The sequence below is a fragment of the Cryptomeria japonica genome, unplaced genomic scaffold, assembly GCF_030272615.1.
Source record: "Cryptomeria japonica unplaced genomic scaffold, Sugi_1.0 HiC_scaffold_358, whole genome shotgun sequence".
NCBI classification, from domain to species: Eukaryota; Viridiplantae; Streptophyta; class Pinopsida; order Cupressales; family Cupressaceae; genus Cryptomeria; species Cryptomeria japonica.
In genome coordinates, this window is record NW_026729180.1 from 40,001 (window position 1) to 48,118 (window position 8,118).

Genomic DNA, 8,118 nt, shown 5'->3' on the forward strand with positions numbered 1-8,118 from the left:
GAAGGCCCCAACGGCTAGACGGAAGAGGCTTCAGGGCCACCTCGGAATGGTCCAAGCATCGGACGCGCTTGGGGCGACTGCCAGTGCCAACCCCTTATCCCGCGATGCGTCCGATACACAGATGGTTCCAAGGCGGCCGAGGAGCCTCACCGCATAGCAATCGGGGGTGCGAGGCGAGGGATGGGGCGGGAAGGCCCCAACGGCTAGACGGAAGAGGCTTCAGGGCCGCCTAGGAATGGTCCAAGCATCGGACACGCTTGGGGCGACTACCAGTGACAGCCCCCTATCCCGCGATGCGTCCGATACGAAGATGGTTCCAAGGCGGCCGAGGAGCCTCACCGCATAGCAATCGGGGTGCGAGGTGGGGGATGCGGCGAGATGGCCCCAACGGCTAGACGGAAGAGGCCACAGGGCCGCGTCGGAATAGTCCAAGCATCGGACGCGCTTGGGGCGACTACCAGTGACAACCCCTTATCCCGCGATGCGTCCGATACGAAGATAGTTCCAAGGCGGCCGAGGAGCCTCACCGCATAGCAATCGGGGTGCGAGGTGGGGGATGCGGCGAGATGGCCCCAACGGCTAGACGGAAGAGGCTGCAGGGCCGCCTCGGAATAGTCCAAGCATCGGACGCGCTTGGGGCCACTACCAGTGACAACCCCTTATCCCGCGATGCGTCCGATACGAAGATAGTTCCAAGGCGGCCGAAGAGCCTCACCGCATAGCAATCGGGGTGCGAGGTGGGGGATGCGGCGAGATGGCCCCAACGGCTAGACGGAAGAGGCCACAGGGCCGCCTCGGAATAGTCCAAGCATCGGACGCGCTTGGGGCGACTACCAGTGACAACCCCTTATCCCGCGATGCGTCCGATACGAAGATAGTTCCCAGGCGGCCGAGGAGCCTCACCGCATAGCAATCGGGGTGCGAGGCGAGGGATGCGGCGAGATGGCCCCAAAGGCTAGACGGAAGAGGCTGCAGGGCTGCCTCGGAATAGTCCAAGCATCGGACGCGCTTGGGGCGACTACCACTGCCAACCCCTTATCCCGCGATGCGTCCGATACACAGATAGTTCCGAGGCGGCCGAGGAGGTGGGGGATGCAGCGAGATGGCCCCAACGGCTAGACGGAAGAGGCTGCAGGGCCGCCTCGGAATAGTCCAAGCATCGGACGCGCTTGGGGCGACTACCAGTGACAACCCCTTATCCCGCGATGCGTCCGATACACAGATAGTTCCGAGGCGGCCAAGGAGCCTCACCGCATAGCAATCGTGGTGCGAGGTGGGGGATGCGGCGAGATGGCCCCAACGGCTAGACGGAAGAGGCTGCAGGGCCGCCTCGGAATGGTCCAAGCATCGGATGCGCTTGGGGCGACTACCACTGCCAACCCCTTATCCCGCGATGCGTCCGATACACAGATAGTTCCAAGGCGGCCGAGGAGCCTCACAGCATAGCAATCAGGGTGCGAGGCGAGGGATGCGGCGAGAAAGCCCCAACGGCTAGAGGGAAGAGGCTTCAGGTCCGCCTCAGAATGGTCCAAGCATCGGACGCGCTTGGGGCGACTACCAGTGACAACCCCTTATCCCGCGACGCGTCCGATACACAGATAGTTCCAAGGCGGCCGAGGAGCCTCACCGCATAGCAATCGGGGTGCGAGGCGAGGGATGCGGCGAGAAGGACCCAACGGCTACACGGAAGAGGCTTCGGGGCCGCCTCGGAATGGTCCAAGCATCGGACGCGCTTGGGGCGACTACCAGTGACAACCCCTTATCCCGCGACGCGTCCGATACACAGATAGTTCCAAGGCGGCCGAGGAGCCTCACCGCATAGCAATCGGGGTGCGAGGCGAGGGATGCGGCGAGAAGGACCCAACGGCTAGACGGAAGAGGCTTCGGGGCCGCCTCGGAATGGTCCAAGCATCGGACGCGCTTGGGGCGACTACCAGTGACAACCCCTTATCCCGCGACGCGTCCGATACACAGATAGTTCCAAGGCGGCCGAGGAGCCTCACCGCATAGCAATCGGGGTGCGAGGCGAGGGATGCGGCGAGAAGGACCCAACGGCTAGACGGAAGAGGCTTCGGGTCCGCCTCGGAATGGTCCAAGCATCGGACGCGCTTGGGGCGACTACCAGTGACAACCCCTTATCCCGCGACGCGTCCGATACACAGATAGTTCCAAGGCGGCCGAGGAGCCTCACCGCATAGCAATCGGGGTGCGAGGCGAGGGATGCGGCGAGAAGGACCCAACGGCTAGACGGAAGAGGCTTCGGGTCCGCCTCGGAATGGTCCAAGCATCAGACGCGCTTGGGGCGACTACCAGTGACAACCCCTTATCCCGCGACGCGTCCGATACACAGATAGTTCCAAGGCGGCCGAGGAGCCTCACCGCATAGCAATCGGGGTGCGAGGCGAGGGATGCGGCGAGAAGGACCCAACGGCTAGACGGAAGAGGCTTCGGGTCCGCCTCGGAATGGTCCAAGCATCGGACGCGCTTGGGGTGACTACCAGTGACAACCCCTTATCCCGCGACGCGTCCGATACACAGATAGTTCCGAGGCGGCCGAGGAGCCTCACCGCATAGCAATCGGGGTGCGAGGCGAAGGATGCGGCGAGAAGGACCCAACGGCTAGACGGAAGAGGCTTCGGGTCCGCCTCGGAATGGTCCAAGCATCGGACGCGCTTGGGGCGACTACCAGTGACAACCCCTTATCCCGCGACGCGTCCGATACACAGATAGTTCCAAGGCGGCCGAGGAGCCTCACCGCATAGCAATCGGGGTGCGAGGCGAGGGATGCGGCGAGAAGGACCCAACGGCTAGACGGAAGAGGCTTCAGGGCCGCCTCGGAATGGTCCAAGCATCGAACGCGCTTGGGGCGACTACCAGTGACAACCCCTTATCCCGCGACGCGTCCGATACACAGATAGTTCCGAGGCGGCCGAGGAGCCTCACCGCATAGCAATCGGGGTGCGAGGCGAGGGATGCGGCGAGAAGGACCCAACGGCTAGACGGAAGAGGCTTCAGGGCCGCCTCGGAATGGTCCAAGCATCGGACGCGCTTGGGGCGACTACCAGTGACAACCCCTTATCCCGCGACGCGTCCGATACACAGATAGTTCCGAGGCGGCCGAGGAGCCTCAACGCATAGCAATCGGGGTGCGAGGCGAGGGATGCGGCGAGAAGGACCCAACGGCTAGACGGAAGAGGCTTCAGGGCCGCCTCGGAATGGTCCAAGCATCGGACGCGCTTGGGGCGACTACCAATGACAACCCCTTATCCCGCGACGCGTCCGATACACAGATAGTTCCGAGGCGGCCGAGGAGCCTCACCGCATAGCAATCGGGGTGCGAGGCGAGGGATGCGGCGAGAAGGACCCAACGGCTAGACGGAAGAGGCTTCAGGGCCGCCTCGGAATGGTCCAAGCATCGGACGCGCTTGGGGCGACTACCAGTGACAACCCCTTATCCCGCGACGCGTCCGATACACAGATAGTTCCGAGGCGGCCGAGGAGCCTCACCGCATAGCAATCGGGGTGCGAGGCGAGGGATGCGGCGAGAAGGACCCAACGGCTAGACGGAAGAGGCTTCAGGGCCGCCTCGGAATGGTCCAAGCATCGGACGCGCTTGGGGCGACTACCGTTGCCAACCCCTTATCCCGCGATGCGTCTGATACACAGATAGTTCCGAGGCGGCCGAGGAGCCTCACCGCATAGCAATCGGGTTGCGAGGCAGATTATTGGGAAGGGAACCCCCTGGGATGCGGCTCAAGCAGTGCCCAAAGGGACTGGAATGCGGAATCACATCGAGAGACCCAAATGCTATACGAGGGCTCAAATCGAATTATCGATTTGGCCACGACATGGACGCATCGGAACGACTACCTTTGCCGAACCACTCGCAATTGCATCCATACCGAAACCAATAGACATTTCCGTTAGAGCCCTCGCATAGCATTCGGGAATCTCGCATGCCCCTCTAAATCGACCAATGCTGGCGCTCAATGAAAATCCGAGCGCTACCACCGTTCGAGCGCCAGCATTGGTCGAGTTAGAGGGGCACGGGGGAGAATGCTCCAGTCAACACCTCCCCTATATAAGTTATTTGTCCGATTCTCGCACAACCGTAGTCTGCCTCGTCGAATCAAACAACGGTCCCAGATTCCGACTTCCGTTCCGTAGAGACCCAAAAGCTAGATGGAGGCTCGCAAGAAAGAGAGTCGGCGCATAGCAATCGGGTTTCTCGAACGTTTAGGGACCGAGCTCACTTGCGGATAGGGCAAAATCCGCCAAGCAACCCAAAAGCTAGACGGGGGCTCGAATCGAATCGCCTAGGCGGCCACAACAACGACGTGTTGGATCGACTACCAGTGCCAAACCATTCAGCAAGACTAGTCTGTGTCGAGGCCGGATAGAGATTCTCAGAGAGCGCCCGCATAGCATTTAGGAGACCTGCCGCGTCCCTCACACTCGACAAATGGTGGTGCACGTTTATAAATCCGAGCGATCCCAACCCTTTCAAGCACCAACATCGGTCGAGATAGAGGGGCACGGAGGGGGCTGCGTGAGACAACACAGTCCCCTATATAAGTTATTTGTCCGATTCTCACACATCCGAAGAATGGTCATCAAATCGGACAACAGCCCAAACTTCCGACTTCCGTCCCAGAAAGCCCAAGAGCTATCTAAAACGTTCATGGCCGGAACTCGATCGCGGCTATACCAGTCCGCCAAGCAACCCAAAAGCTAGACTGGAGCTCTAGTCGAATCACCTCTGTGGCCATTGCAAGGACGTGTTGGAGCGACTACCATTGCCGAACCATTCCGCAGGTCGAGTCCATACCAAGGCCGCATAGAGATTCACGATGAGCTCCTGCATAGCAATCAGGAGACTTGCCGTGTCCATCACAATCGATAAATCCTGGTGCAAGATTTTTGCATCCGAGCGCTCCAACCAGTCGAGCACCAGCATCAATCGACATAAACGGGCACGGGGGGAGGATGCTCGAGAACACTACCTCCCCTATATAAGTTATTTGTCCGATTCTCAAGCAGCCGAAGTCTGGTCATCGAATCGGGTCAAAGACCACAACTTCCGACTTTACCCACAATGCAAGTCATCGAATCGAACATCGGCCCCCGAGTCGGACTCCATGCGTATGTCAGGTCATCGGACCCAAATTCCGCCTTCCTGCGCATGGCGGGCCATCAATATCAACTCGGTCATCGGACCCAAACTCCGCCTTTTTGCGTATGGCACGCCTTCAAATCGGTCATCGGACCCAAATTCCGCCTTCCTGTGCATGGCGGGCCATCAACATCAACTCGGTCATCGGACCCAAATTCCGCCTTTCTGCGCATGGCACGCCATCAACTCGGTCATCGGACCCAAATTCCGCCTTCCTGCGCATGGCAGGTCATCGGACACAAATTCAGACCTCGCCAATATGCCTACGTATCGAATCGGTCATCGGACCCAACTTCCGACTTCATCCATACTGTAGGGTCTTTGAGGTTGGCGCGGTGCGCTCAACCCAGGGAGTCGACCCATCGAAGCATACACCTCCCCTATATAAGCTATTTGTCCGATTCCCACACCTGTGTAGTTTGCACCTCTGACCAGGACATCGACCCCAACTTCCGAACTCGACTGCAACGACGGCACCAGCGCCTTGGTGCGCACCTTGCGACGCACAGTCCCAACATTCGCCTTCCTGCACATGGCAGGTCATCGGACCCAAATTCCGACCTCGCGAGTATGCCTACATATCGAATCGGTCATCGGACCCAACTTCCGACTTCATCCATACCGTAGGGTCTTTGAGGTTGGCGCGGTGCGCTCAACCCGGGGAGTCGACCCAACGAAGCATACACCTCCCCTATATAAGCTATTTGTCCGATTCCCACACCTGTGTAGTTTGCACCTCCGATCAAGACATCGACCCCAACTTCCGAACTCGCCTCCAACGACCGAACCAGCGCCTTGGTGCGCACCTTGCAACGCACAGTGCCAACATTCGCCTTCCTGCACGTGGCAGGTCATCGGACCCAAATTCCGACCTCGCGAGTATGCCTACATATCGAATCGGTCATCGGACCCAACTTCCGACTTCATCCATACCGTAGGGTCTTTGAGGTTGGCGCGGTGCGCTCAACCCGGGGAGTCGACCCAACGAAGCATACACCTCCCCTATATAAGCTATTTGTCCGATTCCCACACCTGTGTAGCTTGCACCTCCGATCAGGACATCGACCCCAACTTCCGAACTCGACTAAAAAGACCGCACCAGCGCCTTGGTGTGCACCTTGCAACGCACAGTGTCAACATTCGCCTTCCTGCACATGGCAGGTCATCGGACCCAAATTCCGACCTCATGAGCATACCTACTAATCGAATCGGTCATCGGACCCAACTTCCGACTTCATCCATACCGTAGGGTCTTTGAGGTTGGCGCGGTGCGCTCAACCTGGGGAGTCGACCCATCGAAGCATACACCTCCCCTATATAAGCTATTTGTCCGATTCCGACACCTGTGTAGTTTGCACCTCCGCTCAGGACATCGACCCCAACTTCCGAACTCGCCTGCAACGACCGAACCAGCGCCTTGGTGCGCACCAAAAGTGCGCACTTTTGGAGGGCACTTTTCTGCGCTCCAAAGGTGCGCACTTTTGGAGGGCACTTTTTGGAGGGCACTTTTCTGCGCTCCAAAGGTGCGCACTTTTGGAGGGCACTTTTTGGAGGGCACTTTTCTGCGCTCCAAAGGTGCGCACTTTTGGAGGGCACTTTTTGGAGGGCACTTTTCTGCGCTCCAAAGGTGCGCACTTTTGGAGGGCACTTTTTGGAGGGCACTTTTCTGCGCTCCAAAGGTGCGCACTTTTGGAGGGCACTTTTTGGAGGGCACTTTTCTGCGCTCCAAAGGTGCGCACTTTTGGAGGGCACTTTTTGGAGGGCACTTTTCTGCGCTCCAAAGGTGCGCACTTTTGGAGGGCACTTTTTGGAGGGCACTTTTCTGCGCTCCAAAGGTGCGCACTTTTGGAGGGCACTTTTTGGAGGGCACTTTTCTGCGCTCCAAAGGTGCGCACTTTTGGAGGGCACTTTTTGGAGGGCACTTTTCTGCGCTCCAAAGGTGCGCACTTTTGGAGGGCACTTTTTGGAGGGCACTTTTCTGCGCTCCAAAGGTGCGCACTTTTGGAGGGCACTTTTGTGCACTCCAAAGGTGCGCACTTTTGGAGGGCACTTTTCCTGTGCTCCAAAGGTGCACACCTAGGTGAGCACCTTCGACCACACCTTGTAGCACACCAAACTCTGACTTTCGACTTCATCCGCAATGCAGGGTCTTTGAGGTTGGCGCAATGCGCACAACCAGGGGAGTCGACCCATCAAACCCAACACCTCCCCTATATAAGCTATTTGTCTGATTCTCATACATGCGTAGCCTGCAGGAGCAATTAGGACATCGACCCCAACTTTCGGCTTCTAAACGAAAACAAGGTCTTTGAGGTTGGTGTAATGCGAACAACTAGGGGAGTCAACCCATCAAACCCAACACCTCCCCTATATAAGCTATTTGTCTGATTCTCATACATGTGTAGTCTACAGGAGCAATTAGGACATCGACCCCAACTTTTGACTTCTTAACGAAAACAAGGTCTTTGAGGTTGACGTAATGCGCACAACCAGGGGAGTCGACCCATCAAACCCAACACCTCCCCTATATAAGCTATTTGTCCGATTCTCATACATGTGTAGCCTGCAGGAGCCATTAGGACATTGACCCCAACTTTTGACTTCTTAACGAAAACAAGGTCTTTGAGGTTGGCGTAATGCGCACAACCAAGGGAGTTGACCCATCAAACCCAACACCTCCCCTATATAAGCTATTTGTCTGATTCTCATACATGTGTAGCCTGCAACAACGATTAGGACATCCACCCCAACTTCTGAATTCGTCTGCGTTGACCGCACCAAAGGTGCACGCCTTGGTGCTCACCAAAATCCGACTTCCGACTTCTTCTGCTATGCGGGGTCTTTGAGGTTGGCGCAGTGCGCACAACCAGGGGAGTCAACCCACCGAATGCAACACCTCCCCTATATAAGCTATTTGTCTGATTCTCATACATGCGTAGACTGCA